Genomic DNA, 17,788 nt, shown 5'->3' on the forward strand with positions numbered 1-17,788 from the left:
ATACAAACTTTTTGCTCAAATGAAGTACTTGGCAGGTCTTCTTTATGAGTTGCCAGCATCGCAGCTCTTAGTAAAGGGTTATTTGAACACAGGGATAAGGAAGCATTACAACTTAAGTGACTCCAGGCTACAGTATGAATACACCAAATAAAAGGATGGTTTGTATTATGGGTAAATAGAACAGGACAATTTGGGAGTTCATCCTAATATTCAGAAAGGTGTACAATTTAAAACTCAAAAATAGTCTTCTCTGCAATTGTCCATTAACTTTCACATATTGAGGTTTATTTCAGGTAAATGCAACATCTGAAAGCAATGTGATGCTTCAGACTATTACATGATTCCGATCTTAGTTCAGAATCCCAGCACTCAATGTAACACCCGGGTGTGCAGTATACTCCTGCAATCTCTGTACAAATTGAATCAGTAGAATCCCTGTAGTTGCTGGGCAACTTTTCTAGCTAATCATAATCAGCAAGTTCCAGGTTCAGTGGAAAATACCATCTTAAAAATAAAAAAAAAATAGTAGAAAAAAATTTTAAAAGCTGGATATAGTGGTACATGCCTTTAATCCCAGCACTTGGTTCACTGAGGCAGCTGGGACTCTTGAGTTCAAGACTAGGCTGGTTTACAACAAAGAAATGAAGGTCCAGGTCAGTAGGGGCTACAGAGAATTCCTGCCTCCTCTAAAAAAAGGAGGAGGAGGAAAAGAATCAACAAAAAAAGAAAGTGGGAGAGAAAATTAGAATTAGGAGTACTGGGTACTCTATCAGGGAACCTAGGTTGAATCCCAACACATGGCTGCTTACAACTATAATTTAATCCAGAGGATACCTTTTTTTCTGGCTCTTAGGCAGGAGGCAGAGGAGTAGTTCATAGAGGCACACAAGCAGGCAAAACACTCACACATACAGAATAAAAGTAAACAGTTAAAAAGTAAAATGAACTAAGCATAGTGGATTGCACCTTTAATGCTAACCCTCAGGAGGCCTAGAAAAGTGGATCTATCTCTGAGTTCAAAGCCAAATGGTGCTTGAACATACTGAGTTCAGGACAGTTAGGGCTACTAAGTGAGACATTGTCTTCTTTTTTTTTTTTTTTAAGTGGGGTTGGGGGTGTGCTAAATAAAGTATTAAGTGACAGATGAAGATATTTAACCTGACACTGAAATCTGCCTATACATACATGCACATAAACACGTACACTGAAACACTTGGTTCTTTACTATGCCCTCAGATAACTTGATTCTAAAACATCTTTAGAGATGTTTAAGGGTGTTGTGCTGTTAATAACTTTATTGTTATGTTAATAATAAGTCATTGTGCTTCAAATCCCAGGAATTATTCTTTCATCTGCCCATATTGTCTCAGTATAATCTGCCCAATATGAAGTCTTTCAAGCTACCAGTACAGTGATGGTTAATTATTTGCTTGCTTTTACTATGACAAGGTGTTCTAAATATTTCCAGCCCTGGACTTATAGTCATTGCTCTAGGTAGTACTGTTTTTTTCAGTGGGGAAAAAAATCAATATATTGTTGTACTTTGTAACCTATTCTCTTGAAATTGTTTTTTTTTCTTTTTTGGGGGAGGGTGGGGAAGAAGGGGGAGGAAGGGTATGTGTATTGGGTGTTTTGCCTGCTTTTGTGTCTGTTCACCAAAAGCCTGCATTGCCCATAGAGGGCAGAAGAGGACATCAGATCCTCTGAAATTGGAGTCACACAATTGTTATATCCTATGTAGGTGCTGGGAACCAAAACCAGGTTCTCTGCAAGAGTAACAAGTGCTCTTAACCACTAAACCATTTCTCCAGCAAATTTATTTCTTCTCTTTATTCCAGTCAATATAAAACACCCAGCTAACTAATAAGACAGCTTTGCACAAAACTAATCTACCCCATTCTAATAAAGACTATCCCAGATTAAGGAGGTAGAAAAATAAAAGGCAAAACTCAGAAGAAAATACTTTAACTTGGAAAGACAAAGTAAAGCTTCTTTTCTTCCTGAAGCCATCATGCCATCCAGACTAAGGAAGATCCAAAAATTACCACAATTTAAAACTCAGATAAGCGTTGTTAGGTGCACTTAATATGGATACTAAAGATCAAGCTTCAACTTGCAAACATGCGCATTAAAAAATTGAATCAGTTAACAAACAAATTATTTCATTATTAAAGTGGCATGAGACATTTGGTGTTCTCCCAAAGAACCTAGGTTCTGTTCCCAGCACCCATTTCAAGGTTGTTCACAACAGTCTGTAACTCCAGCTCCAGAGAATCTGACACCATCTTTTTTGGCATGTAAGACATCTGCACCCATGTGGTGTACATAGACATAACCAAAAATAAATCTTTCCCAAAAAATGTCTTATGCAATCTGACACAATCCAGGTATCCAGAGGGGACAGGTAAAGTGACAATACTAAACAGCCAGACACAAATACAATAAAGTGCCAGATTTAATGGTATATGCCTTTAATTCCAGCCCTTGAGACACAGAGACAGAGGCAGACAAAGGCTGATGATGTCTATGTGTTCCAGACCAGCCACCTAAGGATAGTTAAACCCTGTTTTAAATTTAAAAAAAAAAAAGGAAAAAAATTAAATCCTGGCCCCCAAGAGTATTTAGTATCCATTCCTTTATTATTTTCCTTACTTTTCTTTAACTGTATAGTTCGCTGAAGTATATAAACACTGTGTCTGGTTAATCTTATTATATAATTTTTAAATTTTATTTGCAATATTTTATCATACAAATCATGTACTATAATAAAATCATAAAATTAAAAAATAGTTGGGCATATCATTATATATACATGCCATAATATTCAGTAAAGATGCCATTTAAAATAAATATAAAGAATGAACGTTTTCAATCTAAGTCTTGACCAAAGTCTAGTGGCCTAAAAGTTTAAGGGTTGCTTAACTTGGATTTTAATTCTATTCAACTGTCATTTTATAATAAGAGATATAGTAGGGTTTTTTTTTTATTTGTTTTGGTTTTTGAGACAGGGTCTCTTTATATAGCCATGGCTGTCATGAAACTCCCTATGTCAATCAGGCTGGCCTCAAACTCAGAGATCCTTCTGCCTCTGCCTGTCAAGTGCTGGAATTAAAGAAAGGCATGTGCCACCATCCCTGGCCCTCTTTTTTAAAGAGTTATTTATTTTACACACACACACACACACACACACACACACACACACACACACACACACAGTTGCTGTCTTCAGACATACCAGAAGAGGGCATCAAGATCCCTATTACAGATGGTTGTGAGCCACAATGTAGTTGTTGGGAATTGAACTCAGGACCTCTGGAAGAGCAGTCAGTGCTCTTAACTGCTGAGCCATTTCTCCAGCCCTCTCTTGGACACTTAAAAAGAGATTTAAAGAATTAAGTAGGCAGGTCTAGGACAGAGTACTTGCCTAGGAAGCACAAAGTCTTCTGTAACAATGCACAATAAATACATAGTAAATAACAGTTTCTTCAGTCATAGCACCAACAAGCATTTGGTATTACATTGCTAGTGCTTGGAAAAACAAACAAACAAACAAACATCTCCAGATTTACCAAGACTTGTTTATGCCTCTAATAGTCACCTATTATACAACTCTCATCTTACAGGGGAATATCTCTTGCTGATCTTCAAAGCATGACAGCAGAGATGGCTTCAGTATGTTGACACACAAGTAAAAATAGAACAGATTTCAGGGACTCAAAATGAAAAAGGCAGAGGAAGAATATAACAAAACCACAAAATGGAGATGACTCTTCACATAATTTGCATTTAAAGTGCTGAATAATTCAACTGTACCTTTTAAATAAGTTTTACTAAAAGTAACACCTATTACTGATATTTCAACAATATAGAGTTCAGAATTGCTTGTCAATACAACTTTTACTTTTACTTTTAATTACATTATTTTTATGTGTGCTTGTACATGTGCAGCATACCACAGTCAGAGGACAACTTGCAGGAATAGTCTCTCCTCCTATCATCAAGTAGGTTCAGGGGATCAAACTCAAATCATCAGATATAGTTACAAATGCCTTTACCTGCTAAGTCATCTCATTAGTTCAACACAATTTAGTTTTTATAAATTGATTTTATACGATTAATCTGAAGACTAATTTTAACTCTCATGGATGCTTTCTACTTTCTCAAAGGCTTTACATGAATTTTTTATACTAATTCAATAAACACTAAATATTAATAATGCTAGTTCACAATAAGTATATATACTAAATACATGAATTAGACAGCCAATCATGCTCAGGTCCCACTGTTCATCATAGATGAATTGCTGCAGTAAGTTTTCATATGTAAAGCTTGCAGTTTTGACAAGAACCAAAGTGAATACAATGAGGAAGATAAGGAAGCAGAGGTGAAGGAGAAGGAGAAACAAAAATGTCTGAGGGAGGGCTGGAGAGATGGCTCAGCAGTTAAGAGCACCGACTACTCTTCCACAGGTCCTGAGCTCAATTCCCAGCAACCACACGGTGGTTCACAACCATCTGTAATGAAATCTGATGCCCTTTTCTGGTGTGTCTGAAGAGAGTGACAGTGTACTCACATACATAAAATAAATAAATCTTTAAAAAAGAAGATTTAAAAAAGAATGTTTGAGGAAAAAAAAACACTGAGAATGCTAATTTGACTAGAAATTCTATTATCCAAACGATTGCTTAGGTGGTGGAGAGATGGTTCAGTGTTAATAGCACTAACTGACCTTTCAAATAACCACAATTCAATTCCCAGCACCCATAACTAGCTATGTAATTCCAGTACCAGAGAATCTGATGACCACTTTTGGACTCCAAGAGTGAATATAAAACTTATTTACAATATAATGTGCCAGTAGCCCAAAACAAGTATTCCTTTTCTAACATCCCCAAAAGAGATTAAAATTAAACGGATTCTTTTAAATGACATTTTGTTCTGTTTTGTTTTGTTTTGTTTTGTTTTTCAAGACAGGGTTTCTCTGTACCTGAAACTGGAAATCCACCTGCCTCTACCTCCCAAGTGCTAGGATTAAAGGCATGCACCACCACTGTCAAGCAAAATTAAACAGATTCTTATCACTACAATTCATTTAGCAAATATTTACTTAGTATCTACAATATGCCAAGTTCTACAAATACATTGTAATAAAATGTAGTAGTTATTAATGCTGCTGTTAACAGCTAAGGTTATCTTACTGGGCCTCAACATAATTGTGACTAGGTGTGTGGCTAACATAACACTGTGACTAGATGGAATTAACACCGTAAAACTCACAATGCATCAAAATCATTTGTAGTCAAGAGTATTTAAATTACTGTGCAGGAGCTTCCAGAAAGCTCTACCAACATTTCAGATGATGGTTACTCTGTTACTCAGTAATATCATGGATTAGAGATGCTTGCCAACTTTAACAAATAAAGAATCCCCTGTGTTTGAAGCCATTGAGATCTTAAGGTTATTTGAGGTTTCTCAAAACTTTTGGTTTTTTGTTTGTTTGTTTTTTTTTTGTTTTTTTGTTTTTATTTTTTGTTTTTTTTGAGATAGGTTTTTTCCGTGTAGCCCTGGCTGTCCTGAAACTCTGTAGACCAGGCTGGCCAGGAACTCAGAAATCTGCCTGCCTCTGCCTCCCAAGTGCTGGGATTAAAGGTGTGCACCACCACAACCACCACCACCACCACCACCACCACCACCACCACCACCACCACCCAGCTTGCCTTTTTGATTTTTAAAGTTTGTAAGTCCCACACCCTTTCCTGAGCATTTATAAGTAGTTACCAATTGCTGGAGGAGGGTTTCATGAAGTTCCACCCCCCTCTCTGAGGATTCATAGGCAGTTAGTGGTTGCTGGAGAATGGTGAGACATTTTCTTCAGTGGTGTAACCACTTGTAAGATATCTATGCTCCTGTAAGTAACACTGGTACATACATACAAATATACATACATACATACATACATACATACATACATACATACATACAGATAATACAAGGTGCTGAAGAGATGACTCTGCAGTTAAAAATGCAGGCTGTTCTTCCAAAGGATCCTGGTTCAATTCCCAGAACTTCCGAGGCAGCTCACAATTGTCTGTAACTTCAGTTCCAGGGTACCCAACACCCCCACAGAGACATATATGCAGTAAAAGTACAATGCAAGGCAGAAGCAGGTGAATCTCTTTAGTTTGAGGACAGTCTGGTCTACAAGAGCGAGTTCCATGACAGCCACAGATACACCTAGTGTCAGTTAATTAACTAATTAATTAATTTTAAGAAGGCTCAACACAAGGCTATGTGAAAGTTACAAGGTTACCTATGACTAGGTATCTGACTTCTGACTGGTTAAGACACCCTAATACATCATTCTATTTAATTTTTAGAAAATGGTCATTCAGCTGGGCAGTGGTGGCACAAGCCTTGAATCACAGCACTTGGGAGGCAGAGGCAGGTAGATTTCTCAGTTCGAGGCCAGCCTGGTCTACACAGTTAGTTCCAGGACAGCCAGGGCTACACAGAGAAACCCTATCTCGAAAAAAACAAAAAGAAAGAAAGAAAGAAAATGATCATTCAAACCCACAGAAAACTTTCTAAATTCTGTTCAATTAACTTAGTGATTGATTATTCCCTTCCTGTTCTTGGTACAACCTTATTATATATAGCAATGTCATATTTTTTAAAGCAATGTCTTAAAGTAATTCCAAGTACTTTGAAAGTAAATAAACCCAAGTTAAGGAACATAGATACAAAGCTACAAATACAATCTTTTGGGAGTGGTGGCTCATGTCTGAAATCCTAGAACTGGAGAGGGTAAGGCAGACAGGAAGATAGGAAAGACTTCAAGAACAATCTAGGCTACATGGTGTTTTTTTTTTGTTTGTTTGTTTGTTTGTTTTTGGTTTTTTGTTTGTTTGTTTTTTTGAAACAACAAACAGGGTTTCTCTGTATAGCCCTGGCTGTCCTGGAGCTTACTCTGTAGACCAGGCTGGCCTTGATCTCAGAAATCCGCCTGCCTCTGCCTCCCAGAGAACTGGAATTACAGGCGTGCGCTGCTGCCACCACCACCACAGGGCTCTACATAGTGTTTCTAAAGGTCACTTTTATAGGTGGGAAATTTTGCTCAGTTGTTAAAGAGTACTAGCTGCTCTTGCAGAGGACCCAGGTTCTGTTCCTACCACCCACATGGGCTGCACACAATCATTTAATGCAAGCAAACCAAACACTTGTAAATATCAAGTAAATTTTTAAAGGGTTCTGGGGGCTGGAAAAGTAGTTCATCAATTAAGAGTCCAGGCTACTCCTCCTGAGGACCCAGGTTTGATTGCCAGCACCCACTTGACAGTTCAGAACCATCTCCAATCCCAGACGATCTGAGCCTTCTTCAGGCCTCAGCAGCACCAGACATGCCTATGGTACACGTACATGCAGGCACCCACACACCAGAGCATAATTTTGTTTCGACACCTTTTGCTTTGTTTCAAGACAGGATGTCTCTGTGTAGCCCTGGCATTCCTAATACTCACTCTGTAGATCAAGCTGGCTTCAAACTCAGATTTTCCTGCCTCTGCCTTCTGAGTGCTAGGATTAAGACATGTGCCACAACCACCCAATTTATTTGGGTCCTTATGGCAGGTTAGGTATACAGCTTTCTGTCTTCTGGGGAAGTGGGGAGTTTAAGAGACTCCAAAACATGATACTTAAATTGTTGCCACAAGAGAGAAATAACAGGAAAGCAATAAGCAAGTGGTTTTCAAAAACTATCTTTTGGTCTCTCCACCAAAAGCATGTGGACTGTGATTGTTTCGAACAGATATTTATGTTAAACTAATAGAAATTCATGAAGCTTTCCATATTTTTACGGATTTGTATTCAGCTATAATGAAAAATGAAATTATGGATTTCACAGGAAAAATAGAGAAAATTAAAGTATATTGAGTTAACCCAGACACAGAAAGATAAATAGTACACTTTCATATGTAAATCTTAGTTTCTAGTTGTTAAATATGTGAATTTAAATGAAAGCAAGATGAGAGGCAATAGGAAACAGATATGAAAGCAGATGGACTGATGGGAATAGACAGGTTGATAGAGATATGGGTAAGAATCAGCCAAAACTAAGTATATATTAAAAATGCTATAAGGAAACCTATTACTTTAGGAGCTAATTTTTAAATTAATACTTTTAAAACAGTATGTCACAGATCATATTGGTGCCAGTAGAGCCCAGAAGAGGGCATCAGGTCTCTTTGAACAGGAGTTACAGACAGTTGTAAGCCTCCCTCCCCTACCATGGGTACTGGAAATGTGGAGTCCTCTATGTAAGTACCTTTAACTATTGAGTCATTTCTCCCATCCTTTTTAAGTAATATTTTCTTAAACATGTGGACAATATTGATAAAAGTAAATGGTTTTCAGACTGCAGTTTTTATCCAAACACATCCACATATCTCTAGACTACAAAAAATAATTGGTTTACAAGAATATGGATTAGTTTAAGCCTTTGGCCAATTCTTTGGGGGGGGGGAAGTGGGGGAGGAAAAGAGGGAGGGATGGAGGGATAAAAGGAAAAGAAAAGCTAAACTCATCTTGGCAAAGCTGAATATGGCAGCAAATCTCAAACTGGGGTAGTGGTGGTGCACGCCTGTAATCCCAGCACTCTGGGAGGCAGAGGCAGGCAGATTTCTGAGTTTGAGGCCAGTCTGGTCTACAGAGTGAGTTCCAGGACAGCCAGGGCTATACAGAGAAGAAACCCTGTCACAAAAAAACCAAAACTAAAACAAAACAAAACAAAACAAAACAAAAAACAAAAAACAAAAAAACAAAACCAAAACCAAAAACAAAAAAGAAAAGAACGAAATCTCAAACTGCATTTACTGCCAAGGATCTATAAAGCAGTTATATATTATCCAACTGACCTACTTAAAGTAAACTTAGGGTAAACATCTTCTTGAAATGAAGTCTTAGGATACTTAGGTATCACTTAGTAACAAAGGATACTTTCAAGAGCTTAGTGTTCTGCATTGGCTGGTGATCCATCTCCACAACCTAAGTGTGCTAGACCACTTTTAAGTATCCCCAAGCAAGGGTTGGGACAGGATTTTGCTTTTATTCTCCTGGAAAAAAATAAAAACAAACCCCTGCCCAACTCGCACTTGTGTGTATGTGTGTGTGTGTGTGTGTGTGTGTGTGTGTAGCAGAGAAAAACAAAACATCCAGCTGATGTTCCTTTTCAACTAGTGTCCCAAAAGGAAAAACTTTCTCCTCCACACTGTCTTAAATACCCTTCAACGCAAAGACCCTCCTTCCTGCTTACTTATGTTCACTGCCTGTGGGCTGATTACTTGCTCACTGCCTCTTGACCTCGCACTGACTTTGGTTCTTGGAGTAAAGGAGTGTGATAGTGCTGAGATACACCACCACAAAGTCTTTTCAGTAAATATCAAAGTCTTTGGGGATTCACAGTATGATCAAATATCCTGCAACGCTCAAGTGCTGTGGGCCATTTCAACTTTACTGTTTTGTCTCACCCCTAGATGCCACAGCAATAGTTTACCCAACTCTCTCTACTATACTATTTTATAGCAATTACAAAGATTGACTGCCTTCTTTACTAAACAAAAGCATTTTTACTAGTGTCTAATAAACCCAATATTTAAAGACAATTCAAATAAGAAAACTACTTTGAAAAAGAACTAATTCTTAGGACAATTTTCTAATTGTCATTCTAGTAATAAAGGACAGATAGGCAAGTAGACAGATGTTCAATATAATATAAAGATAACTAATTTAGAAAACTCTCAATGGAGTTAAATTTTACCTAAAAGTAGGCTGGAAAAAAGGCTCAGTGGTTAAGAGTACATGCTGCTCTTCGAGAACCTGTGTTTAGTTCCCAGCACCCTTGTAAGGTGGTAATTCCACCAATTTCAGCTAAAGAGGATCAGACACTCTCTTCTGGCCTCTGCAGGTATGTATACCAGGCAAACACATATATATGAGTACACATAAATACATTTTATACACATACACACAAATAAAAACAGCTGGAGGGAGGATGTGGGGGTGGCACACTCCTTTAATCCCAGTGATAGGGAAGCAGAGTCAGATGCATTTCTGTGACTTAAGGCCAGTCTGGTGTACAGAGATAGCTCCTGGACAGTCAGGTTTACACAAACAAACCCTGTCTTGAAAAAAACAAAAACAAAAACAGTAATAGCTAGAAGTGGTGGCATACACCTTTAATCCTGACAATTGGGAAGAAGCCGGATCTCTGACTTTGAGGTCAGCATGGTCTACAAAAGAAAGTTCCAGGACAGCCAGGCTACACAGAAACCCTGTCTTGAAAACCAAAATAGATAAAAATATGAAAAAGCTGGAGATGCTTTAGCTGTTGGCAGCACTTGCTGTTTTTACAAAGGAACCCAGACTGGTTCCCAGGACTAACATGGTGGCTTTTAGGACATCTGCAACTTCAGTTCTAAGGGATCCAATGCCTTCTGACCTCTGCTAGCACCAGGTATGAATGTAGCACATAAAACATATGTGGAGCCGGGCAGTAGTGGCACACGTCTTTAATCCCAGCACTTGGGAGGCAGAGGCAGACGGATTTTTGGGCCAGCCTGGTCTACAGAGTGAGTTCCAGGACAGCCAGGGCTACACAGAGAAACCCTGCCTCAGAAAAAAAAAAAAAAAACAAAAAACAAAAACAAAAAACCCATACATGGAGGCAAAACCACCCATTAACACTCACACACATTGGGCTGGGGAGATGGCTAAGATTTAAGAGCACTGTCTGCTCTTCCACAGGACCTGACTTCAATTCCCAGTACCCACAAGGCAGTTTGAAACTGTCTATAACTCCAGTTCCAAGGATCCAACACCCTTACACAAACATACATGCAGGCAAAACATCAACACACATAAAATAAAAAATAAACACACATTAAACAAACAAATCAAAAACATTATAATAAAAATAAATCTTCTTTGAAAATTTTATCTATAACATTTTGAAGTAATAAAGGATTCATAGAATATTTCACTTTGGGCATTGTTAATTCTCCAATTTAAACTATTTATAAAAATATGCACCCAGGGACTGAAGAAACCATTTAATTAAATTAGAGGATCAATGTTATCTACTCAAACCACTATAAAATAACCACATTATCTTCAGAGTATTGTCTTACCCTTCCTACAGAAAAAAAATAACTTTTTATCTAGCTCATTTTAAAAATGAAATTATGAAAGAACCATTTTAAAGGAAACCAGTCAGAATACCTCCCTTTTTGCTCCAATGTTATTTATTACTTGACCCATAGAGTCTATACTGTAATTTAAAAAAGACAATAGTCTCCAAGGGCCCCCTGGAATGATACACACAGTACGTGAAAAGTATTCTAGTTGGAGGAAGGCTGAGAAGAAAAGGGAGTATACCAATCAAGACGGAGATGGGTAGGGCATATGTTTCAGGTATTTTGGCTTTTGATTGTTGTTGTTTCCCCTGTTTTCATTTTTATACAGAGTTTCCTAGCTGTCCTAACATGCCATATGTGCCTGGCAGAGTTTGATCTCTAGACCCATAGTAGAAGAAATGAACACATATAAGCTTATATGTAAGCGTATGTGTATGTGCCCTTACACACACATTCATACCCACACCATATACACAATAAACAAAACTTTTAATAAGAAATTAGAAATGAGGACTGGGGTGATTGCAGAGTATGTAAAAGTGCTTTTTTTCTGCCAACTCAAGGACCTAAGTGCAATAAATTAAAAAAAAAAAGCAGGGCATGGCCATGTATGCTTGTAACCCACACATAGAGAAAAGACAGAAACAAGCACATATTAATGGAGCTCACTAGCCTAGCTGAGACCTTAATCTTCAGGTTTAGTAAGAGACCCTGTCTCAAGGGCTGATACATAAACCAGACAGCGATAAAGAAAATGCCTGATGAGTCTCCTATGCTGCACGGGCCTGTACCTCCATGCACATATTACATATGCAAGTACAGGCATACAAATGAGTGGTAGGGATGGGGAGGGGGGAGGGAGACAAAAGGAAAGGGGAAGGGAAAAAAGAAAAAGGGAAGAAAGCAAATTTAAAACGATTGCCAAAATGAAAAATTAAATGGTCAGTCTAAATAATAAAACAGGCATAGATGAAAACCAAGCTACTAATCTGGAAAATAAAGGGGAGGATGAAGTGGAAATATCTGGTTTCTTTAACAACTCAGTTGTGTCGTGTTTTTTTTTTCTGCAAGCTGTCGTGTGAGAGAACATGCATGTGCTGTTTTGCTGAAAACAGACACTTCAGAGGGTACATGATGTTTAGAAAGGTCATAAATAGAACCCCACAATGAGGACACTCTTGCACTGCTACACGCCCGCAATGCTTTCCCGGTCTTAGAAACACACAAAAGAACTTCTCGTGGTATTCCAGCTCATTCTGGCCACTTTCCTGACTTGTGCCATTCGGCAGAGTCTTGCTGTTTCTGCTGGATCATGCTGCCACTACTGATTCATGTTTGGTACCTGCTATTGAAATGGACTGCTGATATCCTAACATCGAAGAATGGAATCGTCACAAGGAATTACTTCTGAACAGTCCACAACACCCTTTCCTATTATCCTATTTTCCCCATCCCCTGGTTGATGGGTTAGAAGAAAGGTTGAAACATTTAAGAACCCTAGATAAAGTAGATTTTGAAAAATCTAAGCCTTCAGAAGGAAGTCTATATGGGTAAAAAGAGCAACATTTAAATTTTGTCAAGCCTTCACAATCATGTGACCCAACTCTTCAATCCCTGGAAAACTGTCAACACACAGTTTATCCCAAAGTATAAAATAAAATATCAGGCTGTGAGGTAGTCACACCTGCCTTTAATCCCAGCACTCAGGAGGCAGAGACAGGCAGATCTCTGTGAGTTTGAGAACAGCTTGGCCTACAGCAAGGCTGTTACAAAAACTCTGTCTTGAGATAGATAGATAGATAGATAGATAGATAGATAGATAGATAGATAGATAGATAGACAGACAGAGAGACAGACAGAAATATACAAACTCAGAATATAAGTATGTATATTCCACTTAGTTCCAACTAAGTGGAAGAAAAGATAGAACTCTTCCCTTATAAAATTCTAGGAGTTAGCAGATATCCCTCTTCCCAAGTGGAGCTTCATAGTGTTTCCAGTATGTGAGTACAGAGAAAACTGAGTGGGACAAGGTGACACAGAGCTATAGTCTCAGCAGTTGGATGGCTGGGGCAGAAATAGCACAAGTTTTGAAGGCAACATGGAATATAAACAAGTCCCAGATCAGGATTGCCTATATAGACAGACCCATTTCAAAAATCAAAGAAGGGAACATGATGGTGGTGGCACACACACCTTTAATACCAGCACTTAGGAGGCAGAGGTAGGCTGATCTCAAAGTCAGTCTGATCTACAGGGCAATTCCAAAACAGCCAGGGTTACACAGAGAAACCCTGTCACAAAAACAAAACAAAAGATCAAAACTTTAAATTCAGTCTCTTTAAAATATCCAAAACTCCCTCTAAAACTTCAAAATGCCTCAACTGTAGGCTCACATAAAAATAAAAAAATAAGTTACATACTTTAAGAGGTCAGAATCAGGGCAGTTACAAATCAAGTCAAAGTTCAAACATATAAAGAGTCACTGCTTAATGTCTGGGACCCACTGAGGATCCACTACGCTTTAAGGGTCCTTGGCAGCAGCATTTATCCAGCTCTGTCTTCCTCAGGACATGCAGCTTTTCTTGTAGGCTCAGACTGGCTCCACTTCATAGCTGCTGCTATCCTGGTCATCTCACAGTACAGGCATCTCCAAAATGTTGGCATGTCCACTACAACTGTGCTGCACTGTCACCAATACCCTCATAGTTTTTTTCTTCAGGGACTCGAACCCTGCCACATAGTGTGAAACCTCAATTTCTCTCCATGATCTATCTCTACAATCCTAGGTATTCTGAGGATGTATCTAGCTCCCACTACGACTGAGTGCCAGATCTGCCAGCAGCAGAAACAAACACTAAGTCCAATGTGACACTATTCCCCTGGGTGACCAGCCAGCAACTAAGTGGCAGGTTGACTACACTGCACCATTTACATTGTGGAAAGGGCAATGTTTTGTCCTTGCTGAAATACAACATATTCTGGTTTTCAATTTGCCTTCCTGCATATAAAACTTCTGCCAAAACTAAACCCACGGAATTATAGAATATTTTATCCAACACTATGATATTCCACATAGCATTACTTCTGACCAAGAAGCTCACTTCACAGCCAGAGAGGTGCAGGCCATCTCATATAATTCACTGCTTCTTACTATGTTTGTCACTATCCTGAACAGCTAGACTGTTAAAAAAAAATGGGATGGCCTCTTAAAGACATGCCTATAGGACCAGAGTTCTCCTGAAGGTGATATATGCTTTGACTATATGCATAGTTTTTCTTAAAGTTAGGATTCATGGGTCTAAAATTAAAGTGTAAACCTGTGATGATTCATCTTGGTTATCAACTGATTACATCTGAAATAAAAACACAAATAGCTGGACATGCCTGTGAGGAATTTTTCGTGATCATTTTAAGTGGGAAGATCCACCTTAAATCTTATGCCCCACATAAAAGGACACATAAGGAGTGTTTGTTTTCTGCTTTTTGTCTGCTTGACTTCATTGAACTTCATCTAACCTGTTTTAGACCCATTCCTTCATTGGAATTAAAATACATTCTTCAGGATTCCAACAAAGACTAAAGACCAGCCACTCTCTTGGAATCCTATACTCCAGTACCAGGTTGGAACTGCTGTGACATCTAGTCTCATAAACTGAATAACTACTAGGATTTCTGGCCTTTCCATTAGGAATCAGCCACTGTTGAACTATTTGAATGAATCACCACCTGTAAGCCAGTCTTTCTTTTTTTTCCCCTCCAGGGATTAAACATGAGTATTTGCCTCAGCCACTTGAGGATGAAGCAGGAGTAGGTGGCACTAATACCAGGCCAGCTGTGCTTAAAAGGCATATAGGTATTGGAGAACTCACACAAGTAGTGGCATGTCAGCTCTGTTTAATTTCCATCTGGTTGAAGGTATAAGCCCACCATGCTGCATACCATCTGGTAGGATGATCATGTTCCTCAGGTAGATCTTCACCACCTCAGGCTTCTCCATGGGTAGCACCTCCTACATGGTCTTTCTCAAATGCTTGAATAATGTAAGTACTGCTTCCACTGCCTCTAGAAAGCACTGTACAACTGCATCTGCTACTCATAGAACATGCCCAGTAATTGGTCCAGATCCATACCACGGCAGGCAAATTTGCAGAAGATCCACTTCTCCATTTCAGCCATCTTGGTGGCTGCTCAGAAACACTGGCTGCATCTGTACTGTTATCTTGAACTTCCTATAAGCTATTCTTAATAACAAATGTTAACTACATTCTAGTAGATGATATAGATCATGGAAGAACCTATTTATTCCTAAGAAAGGAAGCATATTGCAAATAGTATCTGCTGTTCAGCTTTACTGAAAACTTATACTCTTCAAAAATAAATAAAGCTGCCAGGCAGGGGTGGCACACGCCTGTAATCCCAGCACTTGGGAGGCAGAGGCAGGCGGATTTCTGAGGTCGAGGCCAGCCTGGTCTACAGAGTGAGTTCCAGGACAGCCAGGGCTATACAGATAAACCCTGTCTTGAAAAAACCAAAAATATAAATAAATGAATGAATAAATAAAGCTAATAAAAATTAAGACAGGACTTGCTGATGTGGTGCACATCTTTAATCCCAGCAATCAAGAAGCAGAGAGACAGGTAGATTTCTTTCCTGATATACATGGTGAGCTGTAGGCCAGCTAAGGCTATATAGTGAGGACCTGTCCCAAAAAATAATAAAGCAACCATATATGTGGGTACAGACAAAAAAGAAATGAAAGAAGAGTCTTAAAATTTTTGCATATATATTAACAGCTGCACTAATCACAAGAAAAGAAGTGGAAAGAAGCCAGGGCATAATAGCACATGTCTTTAATCCCAGCACTCAGGAGACAGAGGCAGGTGAGTCTGTAAGTTCAAGGCCAGCCGGATTACAAAGCAAGTTCCAAAACAGTCAAGGCTACACAGAGAAAGCCTGTTTGGAAAAGGCCAAAAACAAAAACAGGAAACAAAATGTAGACTAGGAGCCAGCTAGATGGCTAAATGGACATCAGTTTGATACTAAAGACTAGCATAGTAGGAGAAAAGAGACTCCATCCAGCAAATTGCCCCTCTGACCCCCACAAGCATACCATGACATATGTGCCCAAACACACACAAACAAAAATTTAATTTAAAATTAAAGGTTTAAAATGGCTACAATAAGAGGCTGGGGAGATGGCTCAGAGGTTAAGAGCACTGACTACTCTTCCAGAGCTCCTGAGTTCAATTCCCAGCAACCACATGGTGGCTCACAACCATTTGTATATGGGATCCCAAGCCCTCTTCTAGTGTCTGAAGCCAGGGACAGTATACTCATAAACATGAATTTAAATGGCTACAAGAATAAACATGTTTTGACAATCAAAGAAACAAAAATATCTTCTGTGTAGTAGCACAAGCCTATAACCCTAGCACATGGGAAGCAGAAACAGGAGGATCAGAGGTTCAAGGTCATCCTTGGCTACCATAGACTGGGAAGGAGAGAAAGAAAAGAACTACAAAAGATTTTCTATGATTGCACCACTCCATATTCCCACCAATAATATATAAAAGATTTTCTTAGTATCTTTGCCAACAACTGGTGACTATGTCTACTCACATCTTATTTTTAGCTATTCTAATAGTTAACATAGTAATATATTATTGTGCTTTCAATTTGTATTTTCCCTAATGTCTACTGACTAATGACTACTGATACCAAACATCTTTTCATTTGCTTATGTGCCATCTGTGTATCCATCCTTCTTTAGTGAAAGGTCTGTCTTTTGTTTGTTTCCTAAGTGACTGGTTTTTACTGTATAGTTCAGTTTCTTACACATTGGCTTTTGCCAAACATATCTTACAAAGACAGTGGTTCTCAACCTTCTTAATGCTGTGACCCTTTAATACAGTTCCTCCTATTGTAACCTCCAACCATAAAATTATTTTCATTGCCACTTCATAACTGTAATTTTGCTACTGTTATACTATGCTTTCTGGTGGTCTTCAGTGACCCTGTGAAAGGGTAGCTTGAGCCACCCAACCCCCAAAAGTTGAGAACTGATACTCTAGGACTACAGAGGATCACTGGATAAAAACATTTGTCATATAAGCCTGATGACCTAAGTGTGATATCTGAATCCAACACAAAGATGGAAAGGAAAACAAAGACTCTAAAAAGTTGTCCGTTGTCCTTTAACTCTCATATACATGACTTGGCATGCATCAACCCACAAACACATATCAAATATAATAAAAAGTCATTCCAATTCATAACTAGTGTTTGTGTATATGTAGTATTATCTGTAGGTGGTGGTTATGTGACTAAAATGCATGAGGGTTTGTGGACTCATACCTTCACATGCTTAGGGTACAAAAGGATGCCAAGAGCCTTTCTCTTGAGACTGGGTCTCTCACTGAACCTCAACTAAAGCTCCCTGTTTTCACCTGGCTAGAAGGGCTAGCCAAGGAACTCCAGGGATCCAGATATAAGCTTGTCTCCATCCACATCTATGCTTGTATTAACAGACATTTGCAGCTATAGGCTCTTGCATGGGTGCTAGGAGCTTGAACTCATACCTAAACATCAAGCATTCTTAC

General features: G+C 38.7%; 1 pseudogene; it reads right to left on the bottom strand.

Annotated features, from left to right (window-relative positions):
* Nucleotides 1–11,358: 11,358 nt before the first annotated feature.
* Nucleotides 11,359–17,465, bottom strand: LOC127692684 (40S ribosomal protein S15-like; annotated as a pseudogene).
* Nucleotides 17,466–17,788: the final 323 nt, after the last annotated feature.

This window comes from Apodemus sylvaticus, chromosome 9, assembly GCF_947179515.1.
Source record: "Apodemus sylvaticus chromosome 9, mApoSyl1.1, whole genome shotgun sequence".
NCBI classification, from domain to species: domain Eukaryota; kingdom Metazoa; phylum Chordata; class Mammalia; order Rodentia; family Muridae; genus Apodemus; species Apodemus sylvaticus.